Here is a 26,359-nt window from a genome sequence, read left to right on the forward strand (position 1 = left end):
GCTCTTACGAATGGAGGTAAATGCTGAAGGGAGGTAGTGGGAACTCAGTCCGAGGTGGTTGATAACTGGCGTCACAACATAAAGATCTGACCTGCCTTCTGCTGAGCGCTCCCTTGGCCTGCACCGTGTCTTACAGACATTAAGTAAATTCATCACAACCTTGTGAGGCAGGGGAGGAAAGAGTCCTTGGTGGTCGAAGTTCTTTGCACACAGCTGCCCCCCTAATAAATAGCGGAGCCGTTAGCATCCTTGCCAAAGCTGTGTTCTGTACAGCTGCAACCACCAAGTCTTACTAGAGAAGAAATCAGTCTAGCGCTTAGTGAGCACCTACTAAGCGGGGCTCACTTCATTGACTATCCATGACATATTCAAGGGGACCAGAACTCTTGAAGAAGTCCCACTGCAAGTCTTTGTGGGCCCGGCCAGGGTGTCTAGATGCCACCAATACATCCATTAGCCAGAGCTTGAAGGGGGAATAAGTGTCGGGGCATGGATATATTGATATATCGATCCCTTCTCCTTCTTGCTGGCTGGACAGGGCTTTTCATCTCTAGTGACAGCTCCTAGCCAGTTTACTCAACATGTTCACCAAGCCAGGCACAGATTGCCCTGGCCCCCTTGCCTTGGGGGAGCCAAGTAGTCGTGGCTGTGGGAGTGACCTCTGCTTCAGCCGCAAGGTGTGATTGGGGGTTGCAGTTTGCATTCCCAGCCTCTGGCCCCTTGTGAAGGTGAGTGAGTTCCTCTTTCCAGTTCTTTCCAAGCAGTGAGGTGGGCAGGGCAATGCTCGGAAAAGGTGGGCAGCTGCCGGAGCAGGAGCTGGAGCTCAGTGTCTCACGGTCCATTTGTCACCTCACTGACTCTTTTTGCACCCGCCCCTTTTCACTTCCTCTCATAACAACAGTCATGTCTGGTGTCCCAAGAAGCATGACTGCTCCAGCATCAGCCACTTAGCATACACTTGTCATACAAGGGTGGTTCCCTTGAAGATGGGCTGAAGTGACGGGTCCTTAATCAATGTGCAGTTTCCTTTTTATAAATTCCTATTTGGAGCCCATTCTTTCCATCTATCTATGGATCGATTGATCAATCAATCAATCAATTGATCTGCAAAAAAAAAAAAAAAATATATATATATATATATATATATATATATATATATATATATATATATATACATATATATAATTTTTAAAAAGCATGTCTTTTTTCTTTTACTGTTCGTCAAAACAGGAAGTCAAAAGCATACATACTCTTCCTGTGAATCTACACAGGATTCATCTGAACCCAAGTTGCAGCCCAGGAGCTACGGTAAGGAGAGAGGGTTGCATGCAGGACCCTGGGTGATAGGCAACAGGACTGGGAAGAGCTGTCCCTGATGATGTTAGAAAGTTAAGCCTGGGAGAATCTAAAAAAAAAGGTGCCGAGGCTGGAGTGGCAGAGGTGCAAGGCATTCCAGGGTGTTATAAATAAGGTGACAGGCGAGTGCTAACTGGCAGATGATGCATCCTGCACTTCAGTAGCAATCAAACTGGAATGACATTCCTGGGTCTTTCTGGCAGCGAGTGAGAGGGGTGGCTGGGGTGGGGGTGGGAGGCGGCACATTTCAACACCTTGCACTGAATCGAAAACACACATACGATTGATTAACCCACGGCTTTGTCTGGCCTCACTGATTCAGTCCAACCCCAGAAACAGATTACTAAACTGTGAGTAGCACTATGTATTTCACTATTAACCAGTGAGTCACAGTATCAAGGAAAAGGGACCAGTATGGCTTCAAATCATTTCTTGATGTCACTGGTTGTTAAGGTGGCCGCTGGCCACAGAGGAGCCACTTAGCATACACTTGTCAAAACAGTCTGGTGGCTGTACCAATTTGCAGTCCCACCAGCAATGTATGAATGCACCTTTCTTCCCAACATCTTAACCAACATTTATTGTTGCTTGTATTCTTGATAATTGCCATTCTGACTGGAGTGAGAAGGAATCTCAGTGTAGTTTTTATTTGCATTTCTCTGATTGCTGGAGATGTTGAGCATTTTTTTTAAATATATTTTTTGACTATTTGTATTTCTTCTTCTGTGAAGTTCCTGTTCAGTTCCTTTGCCCACTTATCATTTGGGTTGTTTGTTTTTGTTTTTTTGAGTTTGGTTTTTTTCTTTTTTGAGTTCTTTGTATATCCTGGAGATTAGTGTTCTATCTGAGGTGCTGGTGGTAAAAATTTTCTCCTATTCTGTAGGCTCTCTGTTCACATTCTCGATTGTTTCTTTTGCTGTGAAGAAGCTTTTTAGATTGATGCCATCCCATTTATTGATTCTTGAATTTACTTCTTGCACTTTAGCCCTCTTATGGAGGAAGTTGGTTTCTAAGCTGACATGGTGGAGAGTTGGGTCTACATTTTTTTCTAGTAGGTGCAGAGTCTGTGGTCTAATGCCTAGGTCCTTGATCCACTTTGAGTTGAGTTTTGTTCAGAGTGAGAGATAGAACTTCAGTTTCATTCTACTTAACCATTCTGGAAAGCAGTATGACGATTTCTTAGAAACCTTAACATGGAACCACCATTTAACTCAGTTCTCCCACTTCTTGGTTTATACCCAAAAGACTTAAAATCAGCATATTTCAGTGACGTGACCACTTCAAGGTTTATAGCAGCTTAAGTCTCAATAGCCAAATTATGGAACCAACCTAGGTATCCTTCAACACATGAATGGATAAAGAAAATGTGTTATATACACAATGGGATATTACTCAACCATAAGAAGAATGAAATTATGGCATTTGCCAGTAAATGGATGGAACTGGAGAATATCATGTTAAGTAAAATAAGCCAAACCCCAAAAAACAAAGGCCAAATGTTGTCTCTGATATGTGAATGCTAACCCACAACAAGGGAGGAAAAGATTAGAAGTTTATTGAACTAGACAAAGGGGAATGAAGGGAAGGCAGGGGGAATGGGAATAGAAAAGACAGCGAAAGAATCGGACATATCTACATATGAATACACAACCAGAGTGACTCCACATCATGTACAACCACAGTAATGGGATCTTAACTGGAACAAGTTATTCATATTCTATATAGTATAATATGTCAAAATACACTCTACTGTCATGTGTATCTAGAAAGAACAAATAAGTTTTAAAAAGCAAAACCAAACAAAACCAGGTTGGTGGGCTGTCTCTGGAGGCCACCTGCGTGTGTCCACAGGGCAGAGGCAGGCTGAGTGAAGTCTTAGGAGAATGTCTGATGATCTGCAGACAAAGCCCCTCACTGTGGAGAAGCTATGCTGCTGCTGTGCTGTCCAAATTAAATAGACTTCCAGCCACCGTTCATGGGTGCTGAGAAAACACTCCAGCAGCTGAGCCCAAAGCCACCTATCGCTTTCCGCCAGCCAACTTCCATGGGAACCCAGGCTCACAGCAGGGTTGAAGCTCCCTCTGGATCCTCACTCATATTCCATTCAGGCACCACGCTTGTTCTCTGCAAAACCACAGCTTAGGCACCACCCCCTCAACATCCCCCACGCTTATGCTCTAAGCCAGTTCTCTGGGGGGGCCCCAGAGGGACTGTCCTTTGCTGATGCATTGGTGGGCCCTGGCCCATTTGTCAATTCATATTCCCATCAAGCCTATGTTCTAGTGTCTATGGGACAAGTTGGGGACACAAGAAGAAAAGCAATGATCCATGTCCTCATGTTGCTGCAAGTCCAGGGGGAGATCAAACCAGTCTCTGCAACAGGTACAAGTGATCAGATGGTAAATGTCATTAGGAACGGTGTCTCATGCCACCAGGGACACTGTCCAAGCAGCTGGCTTCATTTGCTGCCAGATCTCACCACTACACTGAACCCTTTCTGTGACATTCAGTTGTTTATCCAGGTTCCTCCCTCTGGACACACACAGATCAAATTAAGCCCTTTTTCTAGAGTGATGGCCCTTTGGGTATGTGAACATGACCATCTTCTCTTCCAAGGCCAGCAGTCTGATGTCGTAACCGCTACACCTAAGCCATTAGGTCCAGACCTGTCCTGTTTTAATTGCTCCCTTCTGGATGTAGTCTACTTTGCCAGTGTTTTTACTGAAATGGAAAAGGCAGAACCCAGTAGAATGTTCTGAGTATAGCCGGAGAAAAAGGCAGAAAGACAAATAAATGAGGAATAGTGAACACCATAAATATAAAAAGAACCTACCTGTGTGTGTGTCGTGTGTGTGTGTGTGCGCGTGCGTGCACGCAGGCACATGCATGTAACACATTTGTACAGGAGAACATGTTTTAATTTTAATTTTACACAAAGAAAAGTCCGTTCAAACACATCTGAATATGGCATAATTGATTGTGACTTTCTAAGATCATAAGGTATGATATTTCCATTCTCTGGTATTTTTATGCTAAAATCTAATTAAGAAAGCTGGATGCCAACATCTGACCTACTTCTCTGGGAAGGTATTCTGGCTATCAGCTCCTCAAGTCAGGCTAGACTTTTATTTGACCTTTATCCAGTGGCCCTGGCCTCACGATGTGTCCATTTCTGAGTAGCTTCTTAATCTAGTCACATATGCAGCTTTCTTTCCTTGTCAAAGCTATAACCATGCCCTGCTCTGATGCAGACAACTCTTGAGAATCAGGCTGGCATTGAACAACTCAGGGGCAGCTGTTCTGATCACACATACTGGGACTAATGCACAACATGAGGAGGTCACTCCTTTCCTGAGTGTACGACCTGAGCAGCCATACATGGTGCCTGGATGCAGATCACCTGTAATGCCTGCCTTGAAAGCACACCTAAGAATCCTGTTTCTAAACCATTTAGGGACATTCTGTCAATGTCTCAGAATCTACCTGTTACAAATGGAGTAGATTGGCAGTTAGTATCAATTTCAGCTCCATATCTCTCAGAATCTCTTGCTGCTCGGCTGTGGATGCAGAGAAGTTTCTTTGATTAGAGGCTCCCATGCAAAATTTGAAAAGAGGAAATGTACAAAGAAGACCAGACTTCTGCAACTTGGGGTTCTGCTGCTGGCAAGCAAGGTGGTGAAGAAGCTGTGCATTTCTGTAGCAAAATTCTATTGTACAGTCAAGGCTTTGTGTGCATAGAGAAGCAATTGTAGCAGCATGCTGGCAGTTCCCAGACCTCACAGCTCTGGGGAGGTGTCATGGAGCTCCAGGCTTCCCAGGGGACTCCCACTTTTTGCCTGGGTTGGAGGGGAGTAGCTTCTTTGAAGACTCCATCAGCAGTGTGCTACCGGAAGTCATTCCTAGATATCCAAACTCCAGTCTATCTTCCATTTTCTCCAATGATTTCATAGCACTTGGTTTCCTGTATTAAGTCTCTATTTAAAACAGCTTCTACAGTTTGTATTTTCTGCAGGTGAGCCCTGGAAGATGCATTTATCAAAGGCAGGGTATGGAAGATGATTTCAAGTTTTACCTTGATTGTGGCAAGAGCTTAGAGTCTAAACAGCACTGCACTGGCATTTGAGATTTAATTCTGCATCTGCTTCTCAGGCACTTATGCCTGTGACTTTGAGCAAGTTACTCTTGCTTTCAAAGTCCTTTCTCTTATCTATCAAAATTGGCCACACAGTACTTGCTTTGCACATGAGCCTACACATGCAGAGAATGTGTGTGAACATGGTTTTGAGCAATGAAATGTGACCGTGGCCTTTTATCCTGGGTATAATGTACCTCTATGCCATAAAACCCTATCTTTTCCATTAACAAAGTATTGGCTAGAACAATTCTATTCACTACAAAGTGAGAAATAAAATCAAAAGTCCTGCCTCCTAAATATTTTGTTTAGGATTCCCTAGGGCTATTCTCAAACCAAATGCCCTGACACTCTCTGGAGACAGTTGACATATATGCAGACATTTCTAAATGAAGAAATGGAAACTTTGATGGGGTCGAGGGACTTTTCAAAGTCAGGCAGCTATCAAGATAGACATTATCTAGCATGCCAATTCCTGGCCTTATAGAAAAAAGGGCCAGTCTATAACATCAAGTCATGCTGTGTTGATGGCAGGCCGTGTGGCCCTCTCTCTAATCCCTGTTGAATCCCTGCCTTGCACAGGGCTTTTACTGGACATCGGTGCCTCATGCTAGTTGTTAAAGTAAGTATATCAGAGAGAATGTTGCAGTAAGTAAAGTATGTACCCATTAATCTGAATAATTGAAAAAAAAACGTCACAAGTAGATATGACAGTTATTCACTTTCCATTTCTAACAGAGCCAGTGGCTGTGTGCACACCTGCTGTCCTTTGTGCTCCATGCAGGTGACGGCTCTTTGCAGGTCACTGCTCTTGGCCACACCAGGCCTGTCCTCCTGCCCCAAGTCCTCTTCACAGGAATTCCTTCCCCGCCCACCTCTGTCTGCACAATTCTCAGCTTCTTTACAGCCCTGGTCAAAGGCCAGGTGCTGAGAAGGCTGTCTTGATCCTCTAAGCCTAAAGTCGTCCCTCTCTGCTGGCCTAGCCCTTCAGCTATCTTCCTGTCCCTTATTTTAGTTATTGTCCTATTTTTAAGGATTTAATCGTTCAAAGCCCGTTTTCTCCTATATTCGCTCCACCTAAGTACACGTATGCAAAAAGCAGACATTATTTGCCCAATTTTGTAGATAAGGAAAATAACGTTGAGAGCTGAAGCTAGTTATAAAATAACGACTCATTTTATTTACTTCCTCAGTTTTGGTGCTGGGGACAGAACCCAGCATGCTAAGCATACATACTGCCACTGAGCTATACCCCCAGCCTAATTATTCATTTTAATTGGCAATTTTAGATAATTGAACCTGGCGTAATGTAGCAGTAGGAGATGAATAAAGTTTGTGAAGTTCAGTTTTGAATGGCTCCATCATCTGCTCTGCTGTGTACCAAATCATTACAAGAAAATAGCCAGAAAATAGATATTGGTGAGGCCTGAGAACCGATGTTCTAAATTTCTATCTTTTCTGTATCCCATTGTTTTGCTAGCCTCTACCTGCCCACCTGTCCATCTGAGCAAGTGCACATCCACCTTGCATGAGAGATATATTATAGTAGGTGAGGGGTATTAGGATGATAGGAAATGGTGTCAATTTTGTGGCTTTAAGTCTGATTCTATATAGTGCCAGGCACATGACATGTCAAGGAGGAGCAGAAAGTATACATTTTATTCACAACCTGATTAAACTGAATGAGCAAAGTGGACAGGTATATTCTGTGCACACTCCTGAGTTACTATTTAATTCAAGGGGATGTGTGTATCCCTTTGACTTAAGGAAGAGGATTAAAAAAAAAAACAACAGAAAGATGGGAAAGGAACACTTAAGAGAATAGATTTGAAAACTAAGGACTCATTTAAAATATCTATTAATAAAAACAGTATACTTTATGTTTGTTTGTTTTGTTTCGTGGGGATTTGCTCATGCTAGGCAAGGGCTCTACCACTAAGCTACACCCCAGTCCAGTATACATTTTTATAGAATTTTAAAGTGCATTATTTTTTATATGGATTATCTTGTCTCTTAGAACTTCACAGTGACCCTGTGTGGTAGGTAGGAGGTCATATTATCACCTCAAATTAGCATATAAAGAAATGGATTTAGTATAATGATATGTCTGTTTTACCTGTGGACATAGCAGTTTTCATTAGAAATGATTATCTGGAACATTTATTAGCTGCCATTTTGTTTCAAGATGTCAGACTCTACCACTAACTAATTTAATGCCATTTTGTACCTCACAAATTAGGATTAGAATCCGCCAGTGTTATCCTAGAGCAGATAGAAAAGCAAAATAATCTGTGAAATGAGTACTCACGTGGCCAATCATGGTCACATGGCCATGGGTCTTGAATTTTTTATTAAGCTCAAAGTCCCCAAAAAGCACAAGATGCTAAATGTTTGATTCCAATTGTCTGCCTCTTTATCTTGCACAGTGTACCACACCAAGAGACACAGGGGATGAAAGAAAGAGAGTGCATGAACTGACATGTTCTTCATCAGTTATAAGTGAGCAAGAATCAAACAATGTTTGCCATCAGCTCTGTGTCCAGCTGGTGTGTCACCTACCAGGAACCAGTCAGAAGTCTGAGACACGGGATCATGTGAAGAGGTTAGGAAACAACTCTCTTCTGTTTCAAAGAGAGACCCCCAAATAGAAGAGTATTAAAATTCAGCAGAATTTTCTGCTGTTGGATATTCATTTGGTTAGCTAGAATATTGCTATTCTATAAGCCAGGGCCACATTGGCAGAGATGGCACAGTCTTTATACTTGAGGATCTCACAGTACAATGTGGAAAATGAACAGCCAGGAAAAAAAGAAAAGAAAAGAAAAAGCCAAAATATCTCCAAAGAGTGTGGAGGTAAGAGTGACAACTTGTTTGAAAGGATGGGTACAGCTCCTTGGAGGAGATGATGCTGAAGGATATGGAAGATAGTTTTAGGCAGCAGAGAGGCAAAAGAAATAGTCTAGGCAGAGAGGAAAAGGGGAGAGAAAGAAGTAGACGATTTGTTAAAATAGGCAGGGACTCATAAACTATGTGCAAACACCAAAATTAAAATGGAGAAAAATACACATAAAGCTAAGGAGAATTTCTAAGAAGACATTTTCATACTCAGAAGGTGGCCTCACGTCTTACTCCGTAAAGCACAGTTGTGGAGCGACGTGTCTCCAACTTTCACAGCATAGAACTTGAATACGAATCTCATTAAGATGCAGAGTCTGATTAAGTGGATCTGGGTGGGGCTTGAGATTTTTATATTTCTAATATGCTCCTGGGGGCTGCTGCTGCTGCTGGTCTGTAGAGCACTCTTTGAATATGAAGAGCAAGTGGGAGAAGACGGTGGTGAGCTGGTGTGTGTGTTTGTGTGCATGTGGAGGGTACTGTGAGCCATGGGCTAGATTGGATGCTGTTAGGCAATTTATGGCAGGAGCCACTGTTTTTAAATACAGCGATGGCAAGATCATATCTGAGTCTGGTGACAATGTGATGAATGGCTGGGTGTGGGTGGGACAGGACACAAGGGCGGGAGGCTGCTACCATAATCTAGGGACTGTTCAGTGGCAGCGGGAACATAGAGGAGACAGAGGATTCAAGAGATACTCAGGAAGCAAGACAGACAGGGTGTGAGGATTTCCTGGGTGTGATGGAGGCAGAGGTGGAGGGAGGAGGAGAGAGGAACGCCCAGGGATCAGCATAGAAGGGCGAGGCTTGGCCCTGGCACAATGAGGCACGTAATACAGAAGGAGGAAGCAGTCAGCTCTGGGGACCCTTGGTTATCTGAGCAGAGCTCAGGAGGTGGTTGTGATTGAGAAGCAAGGTCCAGGAGAGCTGGACACAGAGCTGAGATCTGCAGATGAAGGCACACTGTGCAGAGAAAGGGCAAAGAGGCAAGGAAATGAATGCAGAATTTAGTAAGAGGTGGTCCAAGGCAGGCAAGGTGGGCGGCACTGCAGTAAGGGAGAAGCCAAGTGCTTCCAGAATGAGGTCATGTCAACGTCAAACGCAGCAGAAGAGTTGCATAAGGACGAAGAAAGGATGGAGCGTTTAAGTGTACAGGATGACTCTAGCGGAAGTGATTCCAGAAGCAATGTAGATGCAGGATCAAATATTAATAGGTTAAGGAGAGTGTGGTAGGCAGAATAAGGACTTTCCTCAGAGTTGCACCTGATGGAATCCCTGGAACCTATGACTATGTTACCTTACAGCAAAAGAGGCCGCTTGGGTGACTAAGGGTTCAAACTTTAGGTTGGGAGCTTATCCTGATTATCCGAATGACCCAATGTCATCACATGAGTCCTCATAAGTCAAAGAGGAGGCAGAAAGAGTGGGTCAGAGAGAGACGGTGTGACAACTCCACGCATCATGATTTATGACCTTGGAGATGGACGAAGAGGGCCCTAGGCCAGGGAATGTGGTGACACTGAGAATGCCTCTCAGTTTACAGCCAGGAGGAAAATGGGGACCTTGGTCCTGCAGCTGCAAGGCATTGTGGCCAATCACCTGAGTGAGTGGGAAATAGATTCTTTTCTAGGGCCCTCAGAATGGCATGCAGCTGCAGACCCCTTGATGGTAGTCTGCAGAGACCCTTGCCAGTCTTGTGACCTACAAGTTGGTGACAAATCAGTGTTTTAACCCTCAGGCAGCAGAAATGTGTTCTAGCAGCAATGGAATATTAATATGGAGCCATTAAAACCTAAGAGTAAAAGTGATAATGAGAGCTGCAGCCGTGATGCGCGCCTGCAATCCCAGCCATGTGGGAGGCTGAGGCAGGAGGATTGTGAGTTCAAAGCCAGCCTCACCAAGTTGGCAAAGCCAGAGCAATTCAGTAAGACCCTGTCTCTAATTAAAAAATGTGAAAAAGGACTGGGGATGTGGCTTAGTCGTTAAGCATCCTAATAATGAGAAAGTGAACTAACTACTCCTTTAAGATGTTTGATAGTAAAAATGTGTGTGTGTGTGTGTGTGTGTGTGAGAATGATTTTAAAACTTGGATATTGGTCAACAGGAAAAATTTTGGTAGTCACTTCCTTTGGAGTGAGGGTTGGGATGGTTTGATTCAGAGTTTAATCCAGATGTTTGATGCTCCATCCTTGGGACTCTTCACCTGGATGAGGCTGACTGATAAGTAAGATCACAACATTTATTGCAGAGACTATAATGCATCCTCTTCCCCTCCTCCCTTTGCCTTTGAAAATTTATGGATGAATTTTATTTTATTTTTTTAGAGCAGCTTTAGGCTCCCGTCAAACATAGTGGAGAGTACAGAGCCATCCCATCCCTCCTCTCCCTTCCCACAGTGCCCCTCACTGCCTGCGTCCTGCATCAGGGCCGCTTGTTACAGCGGAACCCACGTTGGCACATCATTACCATCCAGATGACTACTGACGTTAGAGTTCACTTTTGGTTTAGTATGGCTTTCCGCCTAAAAATAGAGAGGTCCCAGCAGCAAACCTCGGTGGTCAATCACCTTTACCCTGGTCCCCTCCTGCCTCGCTCCGCAGCCCATTAGTGCCCGTGCCCTGGCTTGGCAGAGGTGCATGCACAGGCGAAAGCCTCTTTCGCGTCCACTGCTCTGCCTCCTTGCCTGTGTCTCCCTCAGCAGTCTGGCTATTGCAGTAAGTGCTTAATGTGTGCTCCACATTGTTGCGGGATCATTTGGAGGCTGCCTGCTGAGCTGACACAGGCTGAGAGGCAGCAAAGGCATTAAAGGCTCTTTGTTACCACAGGCTCAAGATGCTGCCCGTGGAATGGACGGTAAACCTCAGACTCCACCGAGATGCCACCTCCTGTGAGCTCTTTCCTCACCCTGTCCCCTAACTCAGTTCTGTCCCTCATCACCGCTATTTTTTTTTTTAATGCATAAGCAGGGTCTGGTCATTTTTCCAGCCTTGCCCAACCACTCGGAGTGTAGGATACCAGCAGGTGAGGACACGGTGGTTGGTTTTCAGACGAGAAAGTGTCTGGCACCGTAGTAATGGGTCAAATGTGTTTTTAAACATTAAAAAAATAAGTATGTACATTTTGACATACTTTTAAATTTCTGTGGATTTTGCAGTTGTTCCAACTGCACTCATTGGGTTTGGAAAGAAAGTTGTGGGAAGCAAAGATCTATGCATATTTAACATATATTAAGTGTCCCCTAAATATACAGTCCAATGTGCAAGGCAGATTGCATCACAATGGTGACGGTCTGTAATTCTAAGCAAGTCCTTCCTGCCCTTTTAAATTATTTTATTTATTTTCATCCATCCATGTTTTACTTTTCCATCTGCCACATGGAACTATTATTATTGAACTATTGTGGTCACCATTTATTCTATTAGACACATCACAGAGTGCTGGGCGCTAGACTGGTAATAATTCTGATCATAATGACAGCAATCTTGGGTAGAGCTGTCTCTTGCAGGTGCTCTGGACGGTGGATCAGGTATCCATGGACATATATGTGATTTTGTGGGGTGCATGCATGCCCGCCTTTCCCCAGAAGGGCACAAATTCAGCCTATAGCATTGGTCCCCAAGGAAGTCCCTTTATCCCAAGGGGCATGATTATGAACAAAAGGGGTTTGGAGGAGGTCACATTCTGTGAGCCTGCTCCGTATTCCCTCTGTTGTGTATCCTTCCTGTTTCAGCTATCCTGGGTCTCCTGATCCTAGGCAGCAGCTGGGTCAGGCTTTTTTTTTTATTTTTTATTTATTTTTTATCATGCACATCTGGCAATATGGGTCCTGGACAATATGTGTAAACTCACAATTAATTCCCTCACTGCATTTTCTGCAAATATTTGGTACCAGTCCTACTTACCTGAGGTCCCTCAGAGTGGTCTTCTTACTAGCAGCACTAACATACTAGTCCTCGTCTCCTCTTACCTTCTTGGAATTGGCAAAATTTACTCCTGCATTCATTCGGCAGCTAGCACCTCTTAACTATTGTTAATAGTGAGAATGTTTGTCATACAATAAAGGTACTTGGTTGAGTAAGACACTGTTTCTTAGCTCAAGAAAGCTACCACCTGTTATTTCTTTTTGATTCATATTTCCCTGAGTTTGGGGCATTTGGCTGATATGTACTGGTATAGTTTGGATCTGAAATACTCCCCCAAAGTCCACGGTAAAGCCCTGGTCCCCAGCTTGGCACTGCTGGAAGGTGGAGAAATGTTTAACTGGTGCTCCCTAATGGAAGGTCTTCAGGTCACTGGGAACATGCCCTTCAAGGGGATTGTGGGACCTCAGCCCCTTCCACTCCTTTTCTCTTCCTGGCCACCAGGTCAGCAGCTTTGATCTGCCAGGTGCTCCCCACCGTTGCCATCCAGCATCTCCACCAAAAGCCCAGAAGCAATGGGTCCACCTGGTCATGAACTGGAACTATGTGCCCAGATGAGCATTTTTCTCTTTATAACTTGATTTTCTTGGGCATTTTTTATTACAGTAATTGGAAGCTGACTGACATGCACCAGATGTTTTACTAGATGGTCCACCCTAGAGGAGTGGCTGACGTCAGCAGGGGGTCAGTTGGATGTCTGGGCTCATGTCTGCCTTCTCCTGGGCTTCAGAGGACATGCTGGATGCCCTTAGCCTCTTCAGCTGGAGAAACACTGTATTCATGCCCTCTCTTGGCCAGCAGGAACCATACTGGCCTTTATGAGGGCCTGTGGCTCACTGGAGATCTGAAGCGAGACCTTGTGGCATCACTGTGATGATCAGATGAAGTCACACTTTGAAACCTACCCTCAAATGTCAAGTTTGAATGTTTTCAATATCAAAAGCTGTACATTTGCATTGCAATCCATTTTTACCTTGTGGTCAGTAGGTCCCCCTCAGACTTGGGTTTGCTTTTTGAAGTTTCAGTTTTCTGTGGTCAACCTTGGTCTGCAAATATGGGAAATTCCAACAATAAACAATTTGTACTTTTATTACCGTCTATCAGTATAATTGTTCTGTTTTAAGCCTAGGATATGTAGGGTTTAAAGCTGTCTGAGGCTTCAGGTATCCAATAGGGGTCTTGGAGCATATCCCTATGTTAAGAGGGGACACCTCTAAACCCACTTCAACACTGGCAATTACTAATTCAGATAACTAATCTACACAATTCCTTTTTTTTTTCTGTATGTAACAGGGTCTGTGTGTCTGTTTGTGCAAATGTAACATGTTTTCACACATTTTAATGTTTTGCTACCTGTAAACAATGGAATCACTGCAGGCCTACAGCCTGGGAAGACAGGAGTGGGTGGGATCACTTTCTGGTTAGCTTCTTTGTGTCTGAGCAGCTGCAGAGACTTTGATGCTGTAACTGGTGGTGAGAAGAAAGGAGGGAAGTGGCAGAGGAGAGAAGTCAGATGTTCGGGTGACTTTTTGAGTTTTCCAGGCTAGTGGAGTTGATTGCCAGGCCTGGCACTCAGGGTCTGTGGTGAATGCTGAGAAAGCTGGGTGCGGGGGCTTGGGTACAAACCCACGAGCAGAGCCAGTATGGGTGAGGGGCTGGGGCAAGGACGCGTGACAAGCCTTCTCTTAGCCCAGATTTACTCTAGGCAAAGGAATAATAATTGGTTTCCATTTGGCTTGTGCTAAGAGTATCTTGGAGAATGGAGGTCATTTTTCACCTGTTTTCTTTTGGAGATGTTGATGTCCCCACCTGGCTGGGGCTGGCTGGCAGCCTTCAGCCTCCGGCAGCCCCGAGCCATGTCACACCCTCCGTGCTAGTGGGTGGGAAGCCTGTGCATGCCCTGGACACGTCAGCCACAGAGACCTATAATGACTTCCTCCTGGTCCTCGGACTTTCTTGGCTCTGAAAGCTGCCTGGGTTTGCTGATATCACTTGTGTGGAGGAGGATCGGCCTGGCCTCTGAAAACGTACGTGCAATGGATTGGACTCTATTAAGGGGAAACACACAGACGCGCGCACACACACACACGCACACGCACACCAGCTAATTCAACCAGACACGCCCTCTGTGGCCATTGTTCAGCACTGGGAATGTGCGGTTCCGAGCCATGCCTGGAAAGGAAGAGGTGACTCTGAGAGGCATTTCCTAAGTAAAGATTACACACAGCCTGGGGAGACTGGAAATGGTCAAGAGGAAATGGAAATCAGTGCGTTCCCTCCAAATACGGCCATTCTGAGAGAAAGATGCAAGGAGGAGAGCCTAACAACTGGGAATCCGACAAAAAATACCGTCTCACCACCTCACCAGCCAGGGACTTCTGGAGAACCTAAGGACTCCACCCTCGCCACATGCCAAATGTCCAGACACATTCCGTCTTCAGCAGTGTTGCAGAATCCTCATCTGCTGGCACATTCCAGGGCCAAACATTCCAGAAGATCTTTCTTGTATCTGACTGGAATCCCTCATGCTGCAGCTAAGGTTCATTTCTCCTTGCTCTGTTCCGACGGAAGTAGAAAAGAACCTGTCACCCTTTCCTCCTTAAGAATTCTTCAGACACTCAATGGCTTTGCAACAATTTTTTTTTCCCCTAGCACTTCTCACCTAATTGGAAAATGCTGGAGAAACTTTGTCAGATCTTTAACTTCACTGAAATCAAAGCGTGGCCATGGTGTCCCTGCTCTGGGCTGTCCAGGAAAGCCCTTTGCTGTGGGCTCTCAATTTCCACACAGAATGCACCACAGTGTTTAAAGAATATTTTGTTTTCCTTTTCTGGAACTCACTGTGTGTTGCGTCAAAGACAATGAGCCGGTTTATAAAGCTGGGGTTGTCCAAGTGTTCAACTTCCCGAGCAGGTCCACGTCGGCCCCGGAGGCAGAGTGGAACTGCTTGAGCATGGGGTGTCTACGTGAGTGTAGCCGGGGGCCGGGGCCAGGGCCAGCTCTGCCCAGCTTGAAGTGTTCATGGCTTCTTAATTGCAGGCCCAAGAGGCTGTCCCCACAGCGACACTCACACGCTGTGGAACTGAATAATTGTTGGCAAGGTTGGGGTGACAGTAAGCCAGATTGGGAGGGGAGAGCATTCCATTAATATAACACAATGCCATAATAGGATACAACATTCTTTTCATATTAATTCTTCTACAAGAGGAATCTTCAGACTCGACTCTGCACCGACAAGGGAGGTAAAATGCCATCAGTCATTTGTTGTGTTTTTGCAACCAAAGTTACCTTATTGGTCAGCAGGGCCCCATGAAACTTTGCAGCCTGGGCTCTGTTCCCTCAGGTGACTGACAGAGCCGTGTTCTGCCTGAGGAGAAGCACAGAGCTCTCTCACCCCAACAGGCTCAGATCATCTCCTGGAGGCCTTTGCTGTGTGGCCCTAAGATGCTGCTGCACTGGGAAATCTTCCCTCCTGGAAGGTCATGCTCATTCTTCTTGCCCCATGACCACAGTGCATTTGCATGTGCAGCCAGTGGGTAATCAGGCCTCCTTGAAAGACTCTGGCCTGCAAGTCCTGCAGAGCTGATGGCAACATTGGTCTCCAAGTGCAGTATTTCCCCTGCAGCACTTGGCCCCCACCTGAGAGGTATAGGCATGATGCTTCTACCAGGGCTGGGGGGGACAGGGTGCTCTCCTCCCTGGACTGTGCTTCCTGAGTCTAGCAGAATCCTCTGCATCCCTTGTCCATGGTTTTGACAGACCATCTAATAGACTGAGTATGGACACTGAGACCCAGAAATCTGGATGCTATTTCTAACTTGGCTATGGTCCCTGGGCTTTGGTTTCCTACCACAGATCCCCAGAGGAAGAAGTCACTGGGCAGGGGCTTAGTGAGGCAGCCCTGTGGGGTGGATCCCAGAAGATATGAGATATTTTTCTTCATAAAAGTGAAGCAAATGAGTTTAACAGCCTTTGTGAAATGGTGCCTTCCAGTCTAATCTGACTTTGGCAATGGTAGGGTTGGAAATACATTCAAAGAATTCTAATACGCCTTTGATAGCAATTTAAACTCTCCTCCTTAATTCATTCTTGCACTTTCTTGTGGCACACACATTTATTTAGAATATATAATGAGAGTCCTTCTAAATATCTCTAGAAACTTTTAAGTGCAAATAAACCGTGTTCTCCAGCCTCTAGCCCCCGTGAGATCGATTCCTTTTTAAGCATCCAGCAAGATAGGGGCTGCCTGGGCAGTATTTCAGAATCTTCTAATCATATCTTATAGAGAAAAAGATGACACATTTTCTTCTTTTCCATTAGTTTTCTATTTGTTTTTTTTTTGAATGAAACAGACTCCATATGTAAATGTGATTATTATTCTCTGAATTTCTTCCTAACAGGTTGAGCATCAGAATCTCCTGGGTTGTTTGTACAGGATTCAGGCCTGAATTTCAGTGGTGAATATCAACTAAGAAAAGCAGTAGAGTCCATGAAAAATTAATATTGCTAAAGAGAACCCCAGCCCCCACCCCAAACCCCGGGGCTACGACTCTGAAGATTACTAGTAAGTGACCGTGATTTAATAAAGTGGCGCTCCCTCTGATTAGGGGAAAGTGGGTCTGGCATCTTTTGCAGCATAAATACCCCATTTCTGAGCGTGCCAGGCAAATGCTTCCAGAAACCCGAGTGTCCTCCCAGCCCGAGTGAGCTGGCAGTGGACAGCAGAGGACATTCCACTGAAATCGGGCCATCGGGAGCCGAAGACAAAGGCAGCTGATTCAAGTGCACCAAATTGGAGTTTCTCTAATCAAATATATTAAATTCGTCATCATTCTTGATTGTTTTAATGGGAAGAAAGGGCAGCTGTGCCCTTCATTTTCTAAGCATTTTATTTAATGCGGTGGGGTTGGAAGAAGGGGAGGGGAGGGAAAGCAGGGTGGAAAGGGAAGAGGGGTAGAGATGGTGAAGAAAGCTACAGGAAGCAAATGTCTTTTGTCTTAAAAGTGAAATGATTTTGCATGCTGTTCAGATCCACACGGAAAGTTCCCAGAGCCGCCACTCACCAAGAAAGACCCAAGATAGCCGGCTTAGAGAGCACAGGAGTCGAAAAGCAGCCTGGGAACAGACTGGGGGCTTGGAATATTCGGGAAAGAATCCCCAGTACCTGGTGTCAAACAGCTTTGCTACCTGGAAGCTTGCTCCATGGATGACACCTGGGGGTACTCATCTCCACTTCTTTTGTGACCTTCCAGGCTAAGAACAGAATTCACAAAAGGCCTTTTTCACCATTTGAACAATGGCATTTAAACTTCTAATGCAGAAACTGATGGCCCAACCTATTATTATTATTATTTTTTAATAGTTTAACAGACGTCCAAGCGTGATGCTTCCTGCCCCTAGTGAGCACTACCACAACGTCTTGGTATGCACCTCCAGCTTCAAAGGAGAGCTGGGCCCATGATGTCACTTCCTCCATCTGCCAAGTTGATAACAGGATGAACCTGAACGAGATAGGATCCAGACATTCCACTGCAAAATCGCTTATTTCGGGCCCTTGTCAGGCAGGCGACTTGGGCGGACACAGTGAGGACCTCCTTGCACACCCCAGTGCGCTCTGCAGAGGGAACAAAGGTCTAAGGATGGCGGTGGCGTGGGGCTCGCAGGCTCACACAGGCTAACGTGAGTCATCCAGAGAAAGGGCTTTGGAAGCTGGTGCCTGTTACCGCCTGAAGCCAGCCTGTTTCTGAGCTGGAATGTGAAGGCAGCTGGCAGTGTCAAAGGGGCAGAGAATAAAGCCACAGTGTAAAATGAAGACACAATTCAGCAGAGAAGATGCTATTAAAATGGGTTCTGCTCGCCCCCTGTCCACCCCACGGTCCCTTCATTTGGAGGGCCCCCTTTGGGAACAAATGGTTCTGTTCCTCTTCTTAAAAAAAAAAGGCGGGGGGAATGCCTTTCAGAAAAATGTTATTGGACTCTTTTTAAAGGTTTCCATTCGAAGGGAATTAAAGGCAATGTCATAAGGCAGCGTCTATACACTCAGGGGACATTGCATCCAGAGACACAATGCAGGCGAAATGAAGCTCTCAGTCCTTGGGAAGAAATCTCATAAGTCAAGTAGTCAGCTCCAGCCTCCTGTCACCTACAGTGAGCCGCTGGCCTCTTCAAGGAGGCTCCTTGCTCGGCCACCAGACAGCTGGGTGAGGCAGGCTGGGGAGAGGAGGACGTTGCCAGTGTGTTCCTCCCTCTCCTGCACAATGCCCTTTTGTCCCTGGGCCCCCACCCCTGCAGGCATGGCCTGAGTTGGCAATTGTCAGGGAGCAGCTCAGCTCCCAGGCCTGTGCACGCAGGAGCCATGTGGGGTGAGCCTCCTCGGCAGCCTGGGACCCAGGCTGGCAGGTTCTGGAAAGACGGCCACTGTTCTCAACTCGGGTCTGTTGCTGAGGGTGGCTGTCACTTGCCATGTGTGGCTGGTGTCTGAAGGCAGGAAGGAGGAACACGGGTCACTTGAAGGGCAGCAGAGAAAGCACAGGGGCTGGAGGTGGGGGGCTGAGTGGGCATGGCTGACTCCGTCATCAAATTCACTGAGCAAGCCTTGGCAAGTCACCTACCCTCCCTTGGTTCCTTCTGCTCTGGGAAGTTAGAATCTTGGGGATGACTACCCAAGACTCTGTCAAGTTTAGTGTATGAAACCCTCAATAATAGCTGAGGGGAGGTGAGACAGGAAACACAGGGGGCTTGCAAGTCAGAGGGGCCTCAGCTGAATCTTGACATCATCACCATGAGATTGTGTTCAAGTTATAAAGCTCCCAGGAGACCATGCAGGTGAAATGAAGCTCTCAAATCTTGGAAGGACATCTCACAGGCCTATCAGCTCTAGCCTCCTGTCACCTCTAGTGGGGCTCCAGTCTCCTCCAAGAGGTTCCTTGCTTCGAGGTGAAACAGGGGAGTGAGGCAGGCTGGGGAGAGGAAGAAACAGAAAACATTTTCTTTTTGAAAAAATATTGGGTCAACTTATATTTACCATACAAAAATGTTGTGAATTTAACGACCCCTGATAGAGTCTGGAACCACATGTGGCACACAATATTTGGAGGACATCAGCTTCCCTTGTCACCAGCCTAGTGTTGACTGTCAAAAGACAAAACCACATGATGTAAATTCACATCTGCCCAAGAGGCTTGAAATTTAAAAAGAAATTATGTTGCATTTTCACATCATAGGTTCTAGAACAGTTCAATTTTAGAGATAAAGTTGAAAAAAAAATCAGAATTGTTTGCAAGGTAGGATTTTCTTGCCAAGTAAATTTGTTTATACACAGGTCTCATTTTTCTCTCATTATCATTTAAAAAAAGATAAATGCCACAAGGACTAATCAATCTTTACTAGAAAAGAACACTTGTCCCTAAACTGACATATAGAGATCACACATGTATTTTTGTTACACGCAAAATGTCTATGAAATTGTTTTCTCTTTTCCTTCTATTTATAATTGATTGCGGAAGTGTGAGATTTGACCCTGTTCTGCTTCCAATGTGGGGCTGGAACTACTGTCTTTAGGAATAAAACTGGTTTCTCTGGGTACCCTTATGTGCTCATATATAAATCGTCCTGGCTATTGTACTTCTTTTCCCTTTTATCTTTTCCAATCTCCCTAGCCTATGTCTATGAACACATCCACGGGTGTTGTTTGTGTAGCTTTGGCTAACCCAGTCTACCTTGAATTTTCCAGAAGTGAGCAGAATGTCTGGGAGTGCCCGCCATTTTGATTCCTCCCCCTTCCTCCCTGCCAGTGAGGCCATGTGGAAAGGGCTCTCCTCACCTCTCCTTAGGAGCACATGGATCCCATCTCCGGAAGAGTGGGCATCTCCTTTCATTGATTGAGCTCCATGGTACTCGGGGTTCCTGGGCTGTGCTGAGCCTTCAGGACAGAGGACAACCCATACAGAGAACAAAGCAGGCCTCCTGCTTTGTCTCCGTGGACTTCCTTGGCATGGGGACATCTCAGGGGTCTCAGGATCTTCTAGTGTGGGTCCTAACTTCTTCTGTCCTGGTTCAACTCCAGGAAGGAAGGACAGTTGAGTCCATTTGTTCTCTTGCTCCTGTCCCTCCTGGTAGAGGACAGAAGGAGCCTCCCCACCTTAGAGAGGACTGTTTCTTCTAAGCAGGCTCCTGGGCTGCTGTCCTCAGCGGGGAATCTGGCCATCACCACTCCTCCCCCTGTGGAATCAGGGGCTAACCGGGCAGGAATGGATGGGAGAGGGACTAGCTCTCCACCTCCTACTGATTCAAGTGCTCACACTGGGCCCCCATGTGTTGTGAATTATAGAAATGCCAGACACACCCACGATTAAATACAAGCACCAAAATGCTCTCAAATGCCAAGTGTTAAATGACTTTGAAAGGCCCCCCTCCCCACCCCACGCTTCTTGCTGCCAGCAGAACCTCCATATAATGGAGCTCCGCCAGCCGACTCTGAACTCGCTGCCTTGTTTCTGGTGCTTTCCTTTAACTTTCTGCTGCCAGCAATGAGGGTTGTGCTGGGATCACATTTCCCTGCAGGGGCAGTGACCCTTCTCTTCGACATATTTAGTCTCCATGGGAGGTCTCTCCGTGATCAGAAAGGAACGCACTGTAAGTCCATTAAGCCCAATATCAAATCTCTTTCTGGGGTAAGAGATGTCAGTGCGCCTCGCTGAGATCAGAGACAGGAATCTGTAGCCTCCTGGCGCTGAGAGTGTGGCAGAGCTCAGTGGTCCAGCTGGCTGGCTACACAGACATTAAGCACCATGTCACCTTCCGGCACATTTGGGACCACGTTCTACAACATGCAGATGGCAGGAATGGGTAGAGGATGGCAGCCACCCTCCCGGGCCCTCTGCTATTTAGCGGAGGCTGGTTCTGCCGGTGAAAGAAGCCGAGAGTGAGCAGGGTGGGGTGCATGTTTAAGGCGGGTTTCATCTTCTTTTGGTGTGTGAGTCTCTTTTGAGGTGATTTAGACTGCAGAGCAGCGGTGCTTGTTTTTCATCTGGGAGCTTCAGTTCTACCAAGGAGCTTCTTGAGTGCTTGGTGGCTTGCTGAGGTTGGCGCGCTGGCTCTTCATGTGGTTCCCAGCACTCATGTCTCACTTACTTTTGATGTGGTGCTTGTAGCCAATGAAAGTTCTTTTCCTCCCCTTCCTGGCCCCAGCCCAAGTTCAAAGCTATGGGCTGAGTTTTGGGTTTCTGTCTTTAACATTTCCTCTCCGCCCAACATCTCTTGAGGGCTGGGATTGTGTCTCACTCACGGCCTCCTTTGCTCATTAATGGGGGGCAGTGGGACACGTGGAGTCAGGGCTTGAGGTCATCTGTTTGGGCGGGAGTGTCGACGGGGTGCCAAAGAGAATCTGTGCAAGAGCCAACTCAGAAGGCACTGCCCTGGGCACTCTCAGCCTACCTGGGGACAGAGAGGAGATTCTACCTACTCTCTTGAAGATCACCAACGTCCTCTTAATTGCCAATCCAAAGATCATTTCAGTTTGGGGATTCTGTCACCCCCTGCTGCTCTGGATCCTGTTGACCCTCCCATCTCCAGTCATTATCTTATTCCATAGATCCCGATGAAGTGGCTGATTTACATGCCATGGGATTTACTGCACCGTGGTTAGAAGCTGGTTTAGGTGTCTCCACATCCATCCATACCCAGCCCTAACATATCTTAGCTCTGTGACCCAGGTCATTTATGCAGCCTCTTAGGGGCTCAGTTTCCCCACCTATTATATGGGGACATGTCTGGAAGCCCAGAGAGGAAATAATTCTGCTCAGACCATCAGAGGAGGTTATCTCCAAGGTCAGCCACTGGAGCTGAAAGAATCAGAAAAATGTTAGTGGGTGGAGGGGCGAGGTCTTAGTGGATAGCAGAAGGGAAATGTACTGATTAAGGCAAATGTACTGATTAAGGCAACAGCAAGGGGTCTGGGCTCCACCCTAGTGATCCGCTACATCCGGGAGCTGTGGCAGGCAGCTGGGTTTTAAGGGCGTTAAATAGTTAGCAGCTACTCCACTTTCAAGCTGAAAATACATTGTCTTAAAATGACACGAAGGATCTGTCAGGAGCTTATAAGAAGAAGACGGGTCTAACAGAAAGAAGATTTCTAAAATAAGGAAATAAAACCAAGTTAAGTCATGCCAAGCACCTTCGCTGTGTCTGCTGGCAAAAGACTGTCATGAATAGTCACAGCACCACAGCTGCTGCCATCAGATTAAAGCTGTCAGCTGATTTCGATGGGTAATGGAAACTTTAAACTTTTGTTATTCAATTTAAAAAAGGAACAGAGGGCCAAAGCCATAGACCTTTGGTGTCACTGAGCTTCTTTGCTAGTTGGGCTGGTTATGTGAGGTGACCACAGCACCAGTCTTTTCCCACAGTGACCTGTCTTCTGTATACATTGGAGCTGGTCAATGGCTCCTCTCAAGTCAGTCAATGACCCCCCAAATTTCTAAGCATGATTACCTCCTGCTTTACCCCTTTGTCCTTTTTCCTTGTGCTGTAGATGGAATGTTTGTGTCCCCTGTCCCCAAAATTCAGATTCTGAAATCCTAACCACCAGAGTGATGGAATTAGGAGGTGGGGTCTTTGGAAAGTAATTAAGTCGATGAGGATGGAGTCCCCGTGGGTTGGATTCATGCCCTTAAAAAGAGGACCCAAAGAACTCTTGTCTCTTCCGCAGTGGGGACACGGTGACAAGACTTCTGTGTACAAGCAAGGAAGCAGGTCCTCTCTGGGAGAATCTTCTGGCTCTATGATATCAGACCTCCAGCTTCCAGGATTATGAGAATTACATTTCTGTTGTTTATAAGCCACTCGGTCTGTGGCAGTTTGTTAGGGCAGCAGGACCTGACCAACCCACCTTGTCATTCTCCTGAGCCCCGACTCTGGACCTGCTGAACCCCTCTAAGTTATCTGAATGCTGTGCACCTGCTGTGCTCTGAGCTTTGACAAAACTATTCCTTCTTTATCTTCTTGGTCTGATGAATGTCTCCTCCTTATCCAAAGCTCTTTTCTGATGCCACCTCCTCTGGAAGCCTATCTAATCTCTTGCCTCAGCTAATGACCCTTTTTGCTACTTGTCCAGCAACCTGTGCCTGTCTTTGTAGTCATAGCTCTTCTGCCATGTTGTCATCGCTGGGTTCAAGGGACAGTGCCTCCATAAGCTTGTGAGCTCTTAAAGGCAAAAGCTTCTCTCCCTCTTGTATCCTTAGGAATATAATGTGGATAATAAAATTGTTCCTCAGTTGAAGAAGAGCAATTCTACAAATCCAAAGCAGATTTTTTTTTTTGCCTCATTAAGGCATTAAGGTATTTGACAGGCCTAGAGACAGCATATAGCGTTGAGTATTTTAGTATGAAAGGAATAAAAAGAAAAACAAACAAAAAAAACACTTGGGTATGTTAAAAAGGGTAGGATCCTCTTCAGGATTTAGGAAGGGTCTGCTTTGACCTAGGCCAGTGATCAAATGGGGTGTCAGACTTCCTGTTTCCAAATCAACTGATCTGCAGCTAAAAAAATCATATTTCTGAGCCCCTACTTAATATCTCTCAAACTGGGTTCATGGAAGATGGGACAGGGAAATAGGCATTGTTAACATGTTCCCCTGGTCATTCTGCGAACCCCTGACCCGGCAAAGTCTCCAACCAAAGTCATATTCATAGGTGTAGAAATAGAAGGGAGGACTGAGAAGGGAGGTGCCGTTGATGTAACTTTTATGGTTCAAAATTCTTAGAGAGACTCTTAGCCCTGGAGCAAATGTGAGGGCCATTACTGGAGAGCAGCTTGACTCCAAAACTGAAGCTTCCTTTGGCTTCCTCCCTCCGTGACTTTTGAAACATTTCTAGAACAAGAGCAGGACCCAAAACTTCCGAATGTCACATTTTGCTACTTGGATGATGGAATGAGGGCCATAGATGCAAGCAATCAGGACATCGATAGGACAGTGAATGTATTAGACGCAGCCCCACAGGAGAGAGGTAGGAAGACCTGTGCCTCTGGATTTGCAAAGATAAATAGGACATTCTGTATGGCCTTGGGAAGATGGGTCTCCTGGAGTTTTGCCATCTTCTAGTTTCCAGAAATAAGTAGCAAATTGAGAGAAATGAACTCTCAGATTCTCAACCACAGTCCCTCCACCAAAGTAGGGGCTCCCCTCAGGTTGGAGAGGATGGAGAAGAAATTTGGGGTTGTGGTAGTTTTGACATCACTTGGGTATGGCAGGAGACCAATGCCTTGGATTGAAAATAGGAGTCAGAACAGGGTCAAGGACACCCAGAAGAGCTTTCTTTTCTCTCTCTGACTGTATGGGAGGCTGACTTGTTCCTAGCTTTACCTCCTGCCTACATTTTCCTTCCTGGGGTGACTGTGGTTGGGTTATCATGAAGACGGATGGCTCTGGACCACATAATACCTGAGGTAAGAGGTGAGTAGGTGTTGTCCCCTCTGAGGGTGGTTTGCTGATGGGTGATCCAGGTCCCATGACATCACTATCTGGTGATAAAATAGACTTGAGAGGTGAATGCTGTTCAAGACGAGGCTGTGACTGCAAGAAGACAGGATCCGTCAACAAACCAATGAGGACACGTCTTTGCAAATCCCCTTCACCTTTGAAATGAAAGACAGAAAAAAAAAAAAAAAGGAACAAGTGTTGCCAAATGACTGAAGAGAAGATTAAGGCATGTGTTTCTGATAAATAAGGAGTTGGGATCGACTTCCTCATTTTATTTATTTTTTGTTTTTTGAAATTGATAATGAGATAGAAAAACCTCTGAGATTAAATTGACCTAGAAGCAAAGGAGGAAATTTATTATGTTTTATTAGTCATTGCTCCAACAGTAAGGGTCAAGGAGACAAATTGTGTGTGTGTGTGTATCACATATATATGTACATCTTTTTAAAATTGTACATATATATGTGATACACACACATAAGATATATATATCTTTTTAAAATTTGTCTTTGAAAATAAAATGGCTTTAGCTATCACAGGATTCTAGTCATATTGTAAGACCATTGCAATGAAAATAGTAACCTTTAACAATGGCAGGTCTGCAAGATGTGGGAAGAAGCATTGATTAATATTTACTGAGCAGATACTTTAAAATTCATACCCTCAAATAACCCGAGAGAAAGACCTGTATGATAGAGCTTTATCTAAACTCTCACTTTGCTTGTAATACCTTTAAATTTTTACTAATACAATATAGGATAAAAGAATAGCCAGGAAAAAAAAAAGCTCCCACAGGAAATATAAGTCTTGGCTTAAGTAAACTTAATATGTGTCAATCAAATAATAATTATAATAATAGAAAAATGTTAGCACACAAAAATTAGGTGTGATTATTTGTATTGAAATAGCTTTTTCAGATTTGCTGCAGGGTTGCTTTAACCCAACATTCATCATGGTTTATTTCTCCATTTTTTTTCCTCAGCACACAATTCTTAGGGATACTTTTATCGTATGAAACAAGCCGAGTACATATTATTACCTATTCGTCAAACCAGTACATCACTTTTAACCTGTCTTTGGATAATCAGGTGTCCCTTTTTCAGTTGTTGTTTAAAAAAAATAAACATTGGCACCAGGCAGGTCTTTGTGACCCCACAAGATTGACAACCAGGGACTGTTTACACTGACTGGATAAGCACAGCTTATCTTCCTGACGCTCTGGGTCTGAATGATTTTGAAACATAATCTATGACTGGGCTTTGTGAAGTATTGAAGGACTTCATATGTTTGTGACTGCTCAGACCCATGCTAACCACACACTCACAGGTGCTGGCTTCACTCCTTGGCTAATCTGTCTCACTTCTGCTTACCTCAGAACTATGTTCCTGGATTTGTCACTGAGAATGGCATCCAGGGTGCTGGCTGTATTTCTAGTTGGCCATTCCTGAATCCTTGGGATGCACTGAAGTAGCACATGGCATTTTTACTGTGATTCTGCTATGGACTGAATTGTGTTCCCCCTGGAGTCCATATGTTGAAGCACGTATCTGGAGATGGAGTCTTTAAGAGATAATCAA

General features: G+C 45.3%; 1 long non-coding RNA gene across 2 annotated transcripts; it reads left to right on the forward strand.

The window, feature by feature from the left end:
- The first annotated feature begins 1,213 nt into the window (after positions 1-1,213).
- On the forward strand, positions 1,214-19,909 carry LOC114087415 (uncharacterized). 2 transcript variants are annotated; one of them, XR_003581806.2, is made up of 3 exons: positions 1,214-1,308; positions 16,704-16,867; positions 17,308-19,909. It is a non-coding gene; the product is annotated as an uncharacterized lncRNA (long non-coding RNA). The 2 variants fall into 2 exon arrangements; XR_003581807.2 differs by having other exon boundaries at positions 17,333-19,909.
- The last annotated feature ends 6,450 nt before the right edge of the window (positions 19,910-26,359 follow it).

Source organism: Marmota flaviventris, chromosome 4, assembly GCF_047511675.1.
Source record: "Marmota flaviventris isolate mMarFla1 chromosome 4, mMarFla1.hap1, whole genome shotgun sequence".
NCBI lineage: Eukaryota > Metazoa > Chordata > Mammalia > Rodentia > Sciuridae > Marmota > Marmota flaviventris.